This window comes from Poeciliopsis prolifica, unplaced genomic scaffold, assembly GCF_027474105.1.
Source record: "Poeciliopsis prolifica strain line A6 unplaced genomic scaffold, Auburn_PproV2 SCAFFOLD069, whole genome shotgun sequence".
NCBI lineage: Eukaryota > Metazoa > Chordata > Actinopteri > Cyprinodontiformes > Poeciliidae > Poeciliopsis > Poeciliopsis prolifica.
This window is the reverse complement of record NW_026562444.1, coordinates 954,474-969,810: the sequence shown is the minus strand read 5'-3', so window position 1 is coordinate 969,810 and position 15,337 is coordinate 954,474. Positions and strand designations below refer to the sequence as shown.

Here is a 15,337-nt window from a genome sequence, read left to right as displayed (position 1 = left end):
ATCCTGGCCTCTGACCTTTTCTTCTTTCTCCATTGATCCACAGGTTGGTCAGAAAACCACAGAAAGTATCTGCTGTGTTCCTCCAGGTTTCCTCTTTCTGTGTAAATGTTTAATCCTCTCTGGTATCAAAGGCATGAAAAGATCAGGCGACGTTTCTGCTGCCTGCTTCATGTTATCTGGAACTGGTCAAATTGGTCAAACTGGTTTTCCATTTTTCACAGACTAAACAGATCAGATTTATCCGTTAAGCTCAGAGGAACCGTGAGTCTGTAACATTTAGAGTTTTATCTGAGCTGTTTGTTTCCTCCCTGCCTCAGTTAAACATCTGTTCTGCTCAGGGGGTTTTTGTTCGGCTGTCAGGCCTGATTCTGCGCTGTGGGATCCGGTTTTATAGCAGACGCAGTAATAAGTGGCTGAATGCGCTGCTGCAGCGCCGCTGATCACCAGCTCAACGCCGCCATCTTTCCTCATCACTGAAAACGAGTTTCTTTGAGGATGATTAAAGGTGGAAGTGCTTTTTTTACCACTTCGATCAAATCGAAGGATCGGTACAAGGCCTTCTGCTTCACTTTTCTTCTGGTACCAGTATATAAATTTGAGTCACATGTTTCAAAACCAGAACAACCAATGGCGATGGTTTCACCGGTTCTCCTGGTCAGACTCAGGTCCTTCTGAACCAGCTGTTTCCCACAGCAGCCAGCGCTGTAGAGACACAGACAGACAGACAGACAGACAGACAGGTGAAGGTTAGTGTGACAGTGTTTGTTCCAGGTGTTGGCTCCTGATTGGCTGGAAACACTCACCTGAACCCAGCCAGCACAGAGCAGCAGCTGGGAGGAAAAGCATTGTGTGCAGTGGTGTTTCCTCTGGTGAACCTGGGGAGAAGTGGCTCTGATGCAGCTGAGGCCAAACAAGGACGAGCTGAGAGATCAGACCAGGGCCACGTGGTTTCTAGCAGAGGAACCAAAGCTCCCATCAGCCCCTGCTCTGGACGCCGTTTCATGTGTTTCGGGTTTAAAGCTCGTCGTTCTGTAGGCGTCGCCGTCAAACAGTGACATCATGACAGGTTCGTCCAGAAACATTTGACTCTTTTAGAGAAGTAGCATTAGCATTAGCAGCTATCTTTGGTCCACAACAGGACCGCTTCCATCTATTCAACCAGCCATGACGCTTTGGATGCTACAGTTTGTAATGTTGGTATTTTACAATTTCTTACCCTAAATTTGACAGATATTTTTACAGTGTACTTTATCACTGCAAAGTCCAGGATGTTGGTGACATTAAAACTAGAAATCATCTCCTTTTCTAGTTGGTAGGTCTCAGTTCTTTTATATCAAATATTATTGGGAAGTGGGGTTTTTGCTGTTAGTGGGGATTTCCTGCCCACCTGCTCACCAACACACCTGTGACCAATCAGCTCATCATGTCAGAGCACATGAGGACGGGCTGCCAGTGTTTTACGGTTCTGGTTCTCTGCACCGCTCTCAGTTGGTTCTGATGTTGTGTCCAGTTATATTTTCCTGTTGCCTCTCAGGTGTTTTACCCTCTGGTTCCCCGAGTCCCTCGCCGCCTCGGCTGATGAATCGCTGACAGTTTCTGGTTTCACGGCTGACAGTCGGATTTCTCTTTACCGGTTCGCCCTCCGCAGCGAGCCTCTTCCATCTGCCTCCATAGAACTCTGTCGAGATCACACTGGACCCTGGACCCGCTCCAGAACCCCCTGCAGAGAGACCACAGTAATTCCCCCCTGGTGGAAACTCATCACACCAGTAAGATCATTTCCTCAGACTGAACCTTTTCAATTTGCCATCAACTCTCCTTCTGTCTTCATCCACAGGACAAGAACTTCACATTTCATCTTTGTTTCCTGCTTTTTGTTCTGCTGATTGTCATGTATTTGGGCTAAAAGACGTGAACTCTGCATGTTTGAAAAGTTGATTATTAGTTTTTATTAATGTCAGAATGTCGTGTTGATTCAACAGGTTAATGATTTCCTAACGATAACCAGCCAACTTCACGTCTTTCAATCCAGTTTCCTTGGTGACCTCAGCACTGAGACTGGCCTAGTCAAAGTATTCATGACATCCACATAAACACACACTGTGGAAGAACCACAGAGCTGGTTCTGGTTCTGGTTCTGGTTCTGTTGGACCTCAGTCCATCATGACTTATTACTGAACCAACTGTGAGTTGGGTCGGACTCTCCGGTCCAGAACTCGACTGGTTCCAGTCTGACATAAAGAACTGGGACTTCTTTACTTCAATGGGAAACTTCTCATCGAAGAGGTCAGAGGTCACATGTGGAGTTCATCAAGGTTCAATCCTAGGACCATTTTATTCTCTCACTGACTCAGGCCACAAGAAATTAGATTAGTTACCATAACGACACGGCTGATACACCGCTCTACATTATGATGTCATCAGGTGACCTTTGAACCCATGCAAGCATTGAACAGATATTAAAACGGATAAATGGGTTTGAAATGAAACAGTTTGGTTTCTGTTCTTCAGCTGAACAGAAACAAAACTGAAGTTATGTTTGGACCTAAAGAGGAACATTCTAGATCTATAAATCTAGAGTCATAGCTCTAGATTTATAGATCTAGAGTTATAGATCTAGATGTATAGCTCTAGATTTATAGATCTAAATTTATAGATCTAGTGTTATAGATCTAGAGTTATAGATCTAGATGTATAGATCTAGAGTTATAGATCTAGATGTATAGATCTAGAGTTATAGATCTGGAGTTATAGTTCTAGAGTTATAGATCTAGAGTTATAGCTCTAGATTTATAGATCTAAATTTATAGATCTAGCGTTACAGATCTAGAGTTATAGATCTAGTGTTATAGATCTAGAGTTATAGATCTAGAGTTATAGATCTAGTGTTATAGATCTAGATGCACAGCTTCAGCTCCTGCAGCTGGAAACCAGCTGATAATTTGCCAGTTATTTAATGGTGGAAGGTGAGGCTGTGGTTTCCCTCCTGTAACGTCTGCAGGTTTTTGTTCATGCAGGTCGGATCGTTTCTCACTGTGGGAACCCGACTCCAGCAGACGCAGTAATATGAGCCACTATGTTCCTCTGTAACTCCATTGATCATCAACATACAGCTGTTTCCTTCACCTGAAGCCGTGAAATCATCTTTCTGAGGATGACTGTATCGTTTATTAACTTCTCCGTTGGTCAGATCGATGCGTAGAATCACTCTGAGCGGATCTCTCTCAGTGGTTTGGTACCAGTACACCTGATTTTTATCGCAGCCGTTTGTTCCTGAGCACTTTAAAGGGACGGAGACAGTGGGACCAGCTTTAGCAACAAGAGATAACTGGTCCTGAACCAGCTGTGTTCCCACAGCAGCCAGCGCTGTAGAGACACAGACAGACAGACAGACAGACAGACAGACAGACAGACAGGTGAAGGTTAGTGTGACAGTGTTTGTTCCAGGTGTTGGCTCCTGATTGGCTGGAAACACTCACCTGAACCCAGCCAGCACAGAGCAGCAGCTGGGAGGAAAAGCATTGTGTGCAGTGGTGTTTCCTCTGGTGAACCTGGGGAGAAGTGGCTCTGATGCAGCTGAGGCCAAACAAGGACGAGCTGAGAGATCAGACCAGGGCCACGTGGTTTCTAGCAGAGGAACCAAAGCTCCCATCAGCCCCTGCTCTGGACGCCGTTTCATGTGTTTCGGGTTTAAAGCTCGTCGTTCTGTAGGCGTCGCCGTCAAACAGTGACATCATGACAGGTTCGTTCAGAAACATTGAAACAGTCGTATGTTTCAGGAAGTGGGTCGCTGTGACTCAGGCGCAGGTGAAGCGAGTGACCTGTGGACGGAGACCTCAGTCCTCCATGCAGCCGTTCGAGTCCCACCTGTTGACCTTTGAGACGTGTCTTCCACATCATTCCCCACAGATCATTGTCAGATAAAGGATTGAAAAATGTAAAAAAATAAGAGTAGGAGTCCACATTGACCAGCCTAGGTCCTGTAGTTTCATTGATTCATCCATTTATTTTATTCACTGGGGAGAGAAAGTGGAACAGTCACTTTTCCAAGACATGAATATTAATTAATATTAACCTTAGAAATTAGGCTTTTCTTTAAAAGTAAAGCAATAGTGATTTAAGAGGCTAAGGACATACTGGATGAAGAGTAGACAACATACTTATTGCTAAGCTAATGTGCTTAGAAATAAGCGTATTATCTTATTGCTAAGCTAACACATTAGCTTAGCTTAGCATACTAACGTGACATACATGTGTTTGTTGTTTCACATGGAGCGGTTAGCGCTGCAGAAAACAACCTGACATGATCTGCAGTTCATCACAAAGTTCATCAAATTGATGAGTTTTCAATGGCAGGTAGGATATTGACCTGTGAAACTGCTCTGCATCACCACACTGCTTCATAAGTTAACTTTTTACCATATTTATCATTTCTGCCAAACAAGCATAAATATGAGATATAAAACATAAAGATCGCATAAATCACAAGAACACTGATGAAACTGGAAATCAGCACCTTTTATGGTTTTTGGCCTAACTCTGTTTTTACAATCAGATATTTATGGATCTGATCAGTTAATGTTTAATAGTTACTGTGTTCTATAACTTTATGTTTTTATGTTGTGACCTGAAAGTGAGCTAATTATGATTGACAGCTGCCCAAATTTAAATTGTACAAAATTAATATTAAGTGTAGGTTGATGATATATAATAATGAAGACGTAAAATGGATGTTTCGGCTGCAGATGTGAGAACAGCAGCCAGGAATCATCATCCTCTAACATCTGAGTTCTTCAAAACACATTAAGCTAAACCCGGGAACAGGATTAGATTTATTTAATGTGTCCATTCAGTCTGTTAATATTTAAATATCAACCAGAAGAGGTAATAATTGTCCAGGTGTGTACCGGTTGAAGGTGAGGCTGTGGTTTACTTCCTGTGTGACTCCTCTGCAGGTTTTTGTTCAGGCAGCTCGGATCGTTTGTCACTGTGGGAACCGGGCCTCCAGCAGGCGCAGTAATACGAGCCACTATGACCCGATTCAACCTTCTGGATCACTAAATTAAGGCCGTTTGGTTCAGGTGTAGCTATGAAATCTTTTCGTTGAGGATCTCTAAATTTAAGAAGGTGATCAACTTTTTGAACTTTTCCATCCCCCAGATGGACGAGTAGAATCCCTCTGAGCGGATCGCTGTCTGTGGTTTGGTACCAGTAGACCTGGTTTTTATCACACATGTTTGTTCCTGAGCACTTTAAGGAGACGGTGCTTCCAGCTGTACTTACAAATGATAACTGGTCCTGAACCAGCTGTGTTCCCACAGCAGCCAGCGCTGTAGAGACACAGACAGACAGACAGACAGACAGACAGGTGAAGGTTAGTGTGACAGTGTTTGTTCCAGGTGTTGGCTCCTGATTGGCTGGAAACACTCACCTGAACCCAACCAGCACGAGCAGCAGCTGGGAGGAAAAGCATTGTGTGCAGTGGTGTTTCCTCTGGTGAACCTGGGGAGAAGTGGCTCTGATGCAGCTGAGGCCAAACAAGGACGAGCTGAGAGATCAGACCAGGGCCACGTGGTTTCTAGCAGAGGAACCAAAGCTCCCATCAGCCCCTGCTCTGGACAGAAACCGATGATGAAAGACCAGCAGGCGTTGCTACTTCGCTTTCCGTCAACTACAGCAGTCAGTTTAACTCAGTTTTCTTTCTCCTTTTGTTTGCATTAATATACATCATTTCATATCTGATAGCTTTTAATTAAGCCATGAAACAGCAACAAGGAGGCGACATGTGAAACATCACAACCCTGAAAGCAATGCAGCCGTTTCTGTTCTGCTCCTGAAACTTCAAGCATCTCCCACAATAAAACCTTTTCCTTCTGCCGACACGTTTATGTCGTGATTTAGGTGTTGAATCCTTTGAAGCAGAGAATTTCATGCAAGAGTCAGACTTTATTTTGTTACTTTATTTGTGCTGGAAAAATTAACAATTTTCAAGTCGTTTCCGTTGATATTTTTTTGGAATACACAGAATGAAAATAGTCCCTGTAAAAAGGAGAAAAAGAAAAAAGAAAAGGAAAGAAGACAGATTTGAACATTACAGACAAACAAACCTGTGGAGCTTTAAACTATAGTTCAAACTAGTACACAGAGTAAATCTGCCATCTGGTGGTCAGATCAAAGGAGCAAAAACTAAAACTACTTATGGATACTTATGTTAGTTGACTGGAAAACATGTCTATTTGATACTTGACATTATTACAGAAGAAAATCTTATGTTTTCTGAAAATGAAAAGGAAAACTTAATGACTGTAATAAGTTTACTACCTTCAGATCAGACAGAAGATATTCACATATTTGCTGAATCACCTCCAGGATTACAGCAGAGACAGCAGGCGGTATCTGGTTTCCTTTGCACTTTATTGATTTCTCTGATGTTCAGCAGATGATTACTGAGAACTTTAGACACTTTAAATCCTCCCAGACCCCTCAGTATTGTTCAGCTTAATGTTTTTAGTTTTTATCCTCTTCTTTTACCCCTAACTGAATTGCCTGCTGAATTGCACTGGAATGCATTCACAGATCTAATAAATCTTATAACAACCTTTTACAAAAACAACGTGTCACAAAAACATTCAGTAAAACCTCTGTCATATAGACTTTTTAAAATATTTGCTCCACATACGCTTTATTTTTATGGATCCAGTTTATGCCGAATTATTTATACATAAGTAAAATAAATGAAGATATATTTTTTCTGGTGTTTTGTCTGGTCTAAAGTGAATAATCAGGGAAAAATTAAAATTCACACATTTCTAAATGAAATTCAGGATCATTAGAAATCTCTGGTTTTCAAAATTAACTTTTTAAAAATTCCCCAAAATGCATTTAAAAGCTCCTGTAAATACTGAAAACACGTCGCATTAGTAAAATATGTTTCAATTAATCGTGTTGTTGCTGATCAACTGAGAACTGCCTGAATTCACTTCCTCACACAACAAAACGACGACATCCGGCTACGCATTCTGGGAAATGTAGTCAAGTTAAAGATATCGTTTCAGAACATTTTAACATGTATTGTAAATTCATGTAAATAAATAGTCAGTTTCATTATTTTGCGTAATAATTTTAATCATAAAACATACATGTAGGTATTTTGGAGCAAATGAATGGTTTGAACTCATTATTATTCACACGTACTACAAGTCCCAGAGGCGCTCCGTCGTGACGTAGGGACGTTTAGCAACGGTCAGTTGCTAAAAGAAAGCCAGCCGCTTCCGTGTTGTTCTGGTGCTATTCTGGTTGAAAACAGACGTTATCGCGGTCAGAGCTGAGCTGACAGCCTCTCTGCGGCTCATTATCATGGTTCTGTGAAGCTTGGACACATTCGCACCTCTTCTTCCCAAAATGTCGCTGCTGCAGAGCTCCAAGAAGAAAGACAGGCGCATTCTGTGCGGTACCTGCCCGGACCCGAAATGCCAGGCGCGGCTCTTCTTCCCCGCTCACGGCTCCATCAGCATCGAGTGCACGGAGTGCGGCCAGCGGCACGCAGAGCGGCCTGCTGAACGTGGAGGAGGTCACCGACCCGGACGTGGTGCTCCACAACCTGCTCAGAAACGCCCTGCTCGGCGTCACCGGGGCCCCGAAGAAGGGGACCGAGCTGGTGAAGGTGATGGGTCTGTCCAACTACCACTGCAAGCTGCTGTCCCCGGTGCTGACGCGCTACGGCATGGACAAACAGACCGGGAAAGCCAAACTGCTGAAAGACATGAACCAGGGGGAGATCTTTGACTGCTCCCTGCTGGGGGACCGTGCCTTCCTCATAGAGCCGGACCATGTCACCACCATGGGCTACGGCAAAGACCGCTCCGGGAGCCTGATCTACCTGCACGACACCCTGGAGGAGATCAAGAAGGCCAACGGCAACAGAGAGTGTCTCATCCCGGTGCATGTGGACGGAGATGGACACTGCCTGGTCCACGCGGTCCAGAGCCCTGGTGGGCAGGGAACTCTTCTGGCACGCACTGAGAGAAAACCTCAAGCAGAACTTCAAGCAGAAACCTGGACTGCTACAAGAACCTGTTCCAGGACTTCATTGACGCCGCAGAGTGGGAGGACATCATCAATGAGTGCGACCCCCTGTTCATCCCCCCCGAAGGCGTCCCATTGGGACTGCGTAACATCCACATATTTGGGCTGGCCAACGTCCTGCACCGGCCCATCGTCCTGCTGGACTCCATGAGCGGGATGAGGAGCTCTGGCGACTACTCCGCCACCTTCCTGCCCGGACTTGTGCCAGAAGAACAGTGCAAGGGGAAGGACGGGAAGCCGAACAAACCCATCTGCATCGCCTGGAGCAGCTCCGGCAGGAACCACTACGTTCCTCTGGTAGGCGTCAAGAACACGGTCCTCCCCAAGCTGCCGCCCCGCCTGCTGCCGAAGGCCTGGGGCGTCCCGCAGGAGCTCATCAGGAAGTACATCAAGCTGGAGCCGGACGGGAGCTGCGTGATCGGAGGTGACCGCAGCCTGCAGGATAAGTACCTGATGCGGCTGGTGAACGCCATGGAGGAGGTGTTCATGGAGAAGCACAGCATCCACCCGTCGCTGGTGGCCGACGTTCACCAGTACGTCTACCGGCGGACCGGCGTGATCGGCGTCCAACCGGAGGAGGTGACGGAGGCGGCCAAGAAGTCCGTGATGGAGAACCGTCTGCACCGCTGCCTGATCTGTGGCGCTCTCTCTGAGCTACACATCCCGTCCGAGTGGCTGGTTCCGGGCGGGAAGCTCTACAACCTGGCCAAGTCCACGCACGGACAGCTGCGGCCCGACAAGAACTACAGCTTCCCCTCAACAACGTGGTGTGCTCCTACGACCCCCACAGGGACTTCCTGGTCCCGGACTACAAACTGAGCTCCCTGAACACCTGCACCTGGTGCCACGGCACGTCGGTGCGGCACATCCGCGGGAACGGGTCGGTGGTGTACCTGGACGGGGACAGAACCAACAGCCGGTCCCAGGGGGGGAAGTGTGGCTGCGGCTTCAAGCACTACTGGGATGGGAAGGAGTACGACAATCTGCCCGAAGCCTTCCCCATCACCCTGGAGTGGGGGGGCAGGGTGGTCCGGGAGACCGTGTACTGGTTCCAGTACGAGACGGACCCGACGCTGAACAGCAACGTGTACGACGTGGCCATGAAGCTGGTCACCAAGCACTTCCCTGGAGAGTTTGGCAGCGAGATCCTGGTGCAGAAGGTGGTGAACACCATCCTGCACCCACGGCCAAGAAGAACCCGGACGAGTACAACCCGGTGTCCATCGACGGGCGCACGCCCATCGGCTCGGCGACGGGACGGAGGTGCCGCCGCCGGACCCCCAGCTGCCCACCAAGATCATCCTGACGGGTCAGAAAGCCAAGACGCTCCACAAGGAGGAGCTGACGATGAGCCGGGCGGAGCGCAGCCTGCAGCAGAGCATCAGCGAGCAGGCCTTCGTCTCCCAGAAGAGACGCTCCGACAAGCTGAAGCACGACCCCAAAGGTCAGGGCCGGACCCCGTCCCCCAGCGGCTCCCCGGAAACCTCGTCCTCCTCGGCTCCCGCCACCCCCACCAAGTCCTCCTCCCCCTCCTCCTCCTCCAACAAGGAGAAGAAGATCCGGGTGACGACCAGCGACGGGCGGCAGGCCATGCTCACCCTGCCGGCCCTCACCACCTTCGCAGAGCTGCGCCGGAGCATCGCCAAGCAGTTCGACGTGCCGCCGCCGCAGCAGTGCATCCGCTACGGCTTCCCCCCCAAAGAGCTGCTGCCGCCGCGGGACGGCGAGGAGAACGAGCCGGTGGCCCTGCAGCACGGCGACAGGGTGACGGTGGAGATCCTGAGGGGCCCTGAGGACAGGGGCCCCGGGGCCCCCATCTCCAGGGCCGCCAGCTCGCACTCCGCCCTGCACTCGGCAAAGAGCGACGACACGGTGGGGGGCGGCCGGACGAGCAGCCGGGAGATCCAGGAGAGCATCGACCTGGAGATGTCCTCCCTCTGTCTCCTTGCAACCCTGATGGGTAAGAACAACGCAGGTCAAACCTTTATGACATCACTTCCTGGAAGCAGCCTGCCAGAATAAGATCAGATGATGTTAGTTTTGCTGCTGCATGTAAAGTTTCATCACAATCTTTCGAGGTTCGTCGATAAAAGTGACAACAAGACGTTTTTCTTATTTCTCCTTTAGATAAATTAATTTCTGTTTCAGCAATAATAACTTCACAATCACAAAAACTAAACTTGGAAAACTTTCACATTTGTAACGAGTTTCTTTAGGTTAGCATTCACATGAAAAGAATCATTTATATGATGCAAATGGACAGGAACTGGATTTTCTAATTTATTGGTATTTATTGTGTCAGGACTTTTCTACATCACATGTTTACATCTAGTTAAAACTACTGATAGAACAAGTAATTAATCAAAAACTATATGACAAAATAAGCAAAACTTTAAAGTCAAAACAGTTTTTGCTGCTAAATTATTGAATAAATAGACATGAGCTCAACGCCGGCGCCGGCGCCGTTCCAACTCAGAGCTTTTGTATGTAAACTAAACAATAATCAACTGTGTTTTTCTTTAGTGTGTCAAAACAAGATTCATGTAAATGAAACTAAATTAACAGGTTAAAGTCTCTGGCCTAGTTAAAACCCGGTCGTCTTCTATTCTGGCTCTTCAGGTCAGTTTTTAATGTTCAGTCATGTTTATAAATAAGAAAAGTAGCAGCACTATTCTTAGTTTTGTTTTCATTTGAGAGAAACTGAGAGCTTTGCTGATTGGTCGAGCCGTGCAGCTCATGCTGGCTTCTGATTGGTTGGCTTCCAGCAGACTGCAGCTGAATGAACTTTACCAGAAATTGCATTCACTGACGTGTGTTCAGTCAATCTGCTGACTCTGGCATCTCGCCCCCTCCCGGTGTCGCCTGCCAGAAGGGTCAAAGGTCACCGCTGCTCTCAGATAAACACAGCACATGATGCAGCGTTGCTGCTGATTTTCAGGAGGGTTTTTTCTCTGGGCTCTGCTGGACGCTGCTGGACAGGAAGCGCATCAGAGCTGCAGCCGGACAGCCGACTGTCGGAACAACATGATCTGTAAACACGTTCAGAACTTGATTAGCTTCACCTCTGACATCATCCTGATGAAGTTCAAATCCATGTCAGGAGATAAAAAGGTCCTGGAAGCCGAGCTGCTCCTCTGATTGGTTAAAACGTTCAGATAATCGGTCAGTAAAGTGCAGATCCAGAAGGAAATGTTAGAAACATCATTTCACTGAAATATAAAGATTAGCAGCTGAAGCCAGTTCAATATGATCAGCTGAGCATTGAAAACATGTTTCAGTTCCTCCATTTTCCAGCTGATGATGAATATATACAATAAATGGTTTGGCGACAGAAAAACTAATTCTCTAGTTTAGTATGTAATTATTTAGAAAATTGCTTTGAAAAGCACCATTTTTGTTGAAGCTTCAAAATAAAAAAACATAAAACACCTGCAGAGAGCAGAGGATAAATTTATTCTGTAAAATGTTATTTGCAGAAATTATACTAAATGGGATCCATGCAATGAATCCAGTTTTACAAAATCAGATTTTTTGCTGCAGTTTCCATGAACTCTGACCTTTTCTGCCTTCAGAACTCCTGATTTATTTGAACGCCGTGTTGTGTTCAAGGTCTCTGCGTGTTTCTGGACGCCTCTGACCTGTTCACTGTTGTTTTCCAGGCGAGGACGTTTGGTCGTACGCCAAGAAGCTGCCGCACTTGTTCCAGCAGGGCGGCGTCTTCTACAACATCGTCAAGAAAGACATGGGTGAGTTTGTTTTCTCCGGCTGCAGCCCAGAGCTGAGCGCCGGGCGGCTCTGGATTGAGCTTTTACTTGTTTAAATGAATGCTGGCAGCTGTCTTAATGGGAAGATACAGATTTCTGTGTTATTTTTATTAACTTTCCATTCAGTATGTTTAAAACCCAGAGTATTTCCAGCGTGAAGCTTCAAAGCTTCGTCACATTTACACAACAAAGAGCCGGGATGAGGAGAGCTGCAGCGCTGCAAATAATCAGATTCAGAGATAAATTTAACCTGAGACTCAAGACGCTTCACACCAGATCGTCTCGTTCGCTCTGACGGCTGTGTTCATGGGAAAACAGCGACATCAGAAACTTTACACAAACCGTGATCTGCAGTTTTCCAGGATAAAATCAAGACACTTAAAAACCCCAAACCTTCACTTTAAGGTTTTGTTACGTTAATGTTGATGTGTGAATATAATCAGGTCTTTGTAGTTGACTAGAGTGTTGCTGTAAATTAGCCTTTCATTGTGCAGATGGAGTGTAGATGTAATAATCTGTTATTAGAGTGAATATTAGTGGAACAAGGACATGATGTCATCACTGATATATATATATATATATATATATATATATATATATATATATATATATATATATATATATATATATATATATATATATATATATATATATATATATATATATATATATATATACTCAGGTTAATGACTAATCAATAACTAGATCTATCATTTAGTGGTTTGATTGGCCAAATGAATCACATTCATGATTCATTAAATAAGTTAAAGTCTGTGTCCGTGCTGAGTGGTTCTGGTCGTGCTGAGCGGTTCTGGTGGTGCTGAGCGGTTCTGGTGGTGCTGAGCGGTTCTGTGTGCTGAGCGGTTCTGGTCGTGTGCTGAGTGGTTCTGGTGGTGCTGAGCGGTTCTGGTGGTGCTGAGCGGTTCTGGTCGCTGAAGCGGTTCTGGTCGTGTTCAGCGGTTCTGGTGGTGCTGAGCGGTTCTGGTCGTGCTGAGCGGTTCTGTGTGCTGAGTGGTTCTGGTCGTGCTGAGCGGTTCTGGTGGTGCTGAGCGGTTCTGGTCGTGCTGAGCGGTTCTGGTCGTGCTGAGCGGTTCTGGTGGTGCTGAGCGGTTCTGGTGGTGCTGAGCGGTTCTGGTCGTGCTGAGCGGTTCTGGTGGTGCTGAGCGGTTCTGTGTTTCTGTTTCTCCAGGCCTCATGGACGGGAAGCATTGCACGCTGCCTCACCTGACGGGGAAAACCTTCGTGTACAACGCGGCGGAGGAGCGGCTGGAGCTCTGCGTTGACGCCGCGGGTCACTTCCCGGTCGGGCCGGACGTGGAGGAGCTGGTGAGGGAGGCGGTGCTGCAGCTGCGCTCCGAGGCGGCCTCTAGGGGCAGCAGAGAGGGCAGCCCGTCCCACGGCGTCCTGCGGCTGGGCAGCGGCGGCGTCGTCCGCAAGAAGGAGCAGCTGCAGAGCGTCACCGCCTTCCAGGGCAAAGGTCACTCCCTAGGGAGCGGCGGAGGCTCCTCCCCTCCGGAGCACCGGCCAATCACGCGCCAGCACAGCAGCGGCGTGGACCTGAGCGCCAGCGTGTCGAGAGGAGCGCCGGACCTGTCGGACATTCCCGAGGACGCCACCAGAGAGCTGGTCCGCATGGCGCCGGGCTTCGTGGCCAGCAGGGACGGCCGCGCGGCTCCCGACCCGGGTCTGATGGAGCAGCAGCGCCGCAAGCTGCAGGAGATGGTGTCCTCCATCCAGGCCTCCATGGAGCGCCACCTGAAGGAGCAGCAGAGTGCTGCAGGCGCCGTGGGCGGGGCCAGCCAGGAGCGAACTGCTGGGATAAACCCGGCGCCGCGGCCGCAGCGGCGGGAAAACCGGAGGAGCCGGAGGACATGGAGAGCCAGGATGCTGGGCAGGGCAACGAACCCATGGACCACTCCTGATGGCGCCGCCGCGCCACCCGCGCCCCCTGACCGCCGCCTGCTGCCGCGCCGCAGGCCGGACCCCAAAGCTTAGGTCTTCATTACGTCGCGTCGTCTTTACTGCATGACTGAGGAGCGAAGCGACCGCCCTGCTGCTGCCGCAGCAACCGTCACCGAGCTGAGACACGGAGACGGTCCGTCTGCGGCGCATCGTCACTCCGCCAACTGTCTCACCTCAGAGGCAGGAAGTAAATCCAGAGCAAACGGATTTATTTCCTCCTTCAGGAGAACTTTCCCTCAGCTGGTGACTCTTCCTCAGCGACGGCTCCCAGTGTTCCCAGTTGCCTGGAAGCTGACCGGATTGTATCTCCAGCCTTCTGAATCCCTCCTGCTTTAAACCTGCACCGAAGAACCCGGTCAGATTAAAGAACGGACACTTCCTGTCTGCACAGGAAGTGAAAATTGGCCCACAGAGGAGACGCCCGCCATAATCGCTTCCATTGTTCAACTCTGCTGCCTTCATCACCGACACCTGCTTTGGCTGGACTCCTGCAGCGTCACACTGCGCCCCCTGCAGGCAGGAAGCAGCTCCTGCAGAGGTTTACAGGGTTCAACCCAAAGTGAGCTTCAGGTCTGCCGACTGTTAGAGACGCAGGCGAGTGACAAATTAAAGGAAAACACAGACTGAAAGTTTCTCCTGAATGAGTTGAGATGTGGATTCGTTCTTTCTCGGTTCTCGTGTCGGAATCCGTTCTCAGTTGGAAACGGATCTGGTTTCTGGTTTCGGCTGTGATGCAGCTCTGAGTGAGTCACTAAACACTACAGGGATGTTTCACAAGTTGTACAGCAGTGTGAACCACTTGCTTCATAAAACATTAAGTGTTAATAATAATAGTTCTACGTACAACTTCAGCTGCGTTTTATGCACGGAAGCCATATTGGATTCTGAACCTCTGAGTTTTGAACTCTGACGCTCTTCCTGGTTTTTCTCACTGAAACTCACAAAGTCAAACTCTTCAGATCGTTTCTTCTTTTCTTGTTTGGTCTGTTGTTTTTGATCTCAATTTTGAAGTAAATATTTCTAAAATTTGGCAGACAGAGTTCTGATCAGAGGCCGTTTCCAGCTGAGGAACGTTTATTGTAGGTCGACAGATTCGGCTTTGATCCAGGAAGTTCTTTAAAACAGATCAGTTGATCCACACTGACCGCATCACGTCCTCCATGCAGGTCTAAACTCAGATCAACCTCAACATCCTCCCACTTCCTGTCACTTTCTACAGCAGTTTGTATTCCTTTAATTTGTCACTCGTCTGTTGAATGTAAAAATGTCCCAACAGTGAAAAGCCAAAGAGAGAAACGTTTTCTGATCTGCATTTTAGAGAAGTTTAATTTGAGGATTCAGACTGAAGCGGGTTGACGATGCGACCTGGAGGTCAGTTTATGCAGCAACTTTTACAGATAAATACGTTTGTTTTTCTGCAGTTCAAAATCTCAAATTTTAACCTTTTTGTCTTCATGAAGACATTTAACAGCAGTTTGAAGCCAAAGCTCCTGTTGCCAAAATCAGAAATCAGAAACAACCTGAAG

The 15,337-nt window shown here is 47.6% G+C and overlaps 1 pseudogene; it reads left to right on the top strand.

The window, feature by feature from the left end:
- Positions 1-7,223: 7,223 nt before the first annotated feature.
- On the top strand, positions 7,224-15,024 carry LOC129351695 (deubiquitinating protein VCPIP1-like; annotated as a pseudogene).
- Positions 15,025-15,337: the final 313 nt, after the last annotated feature.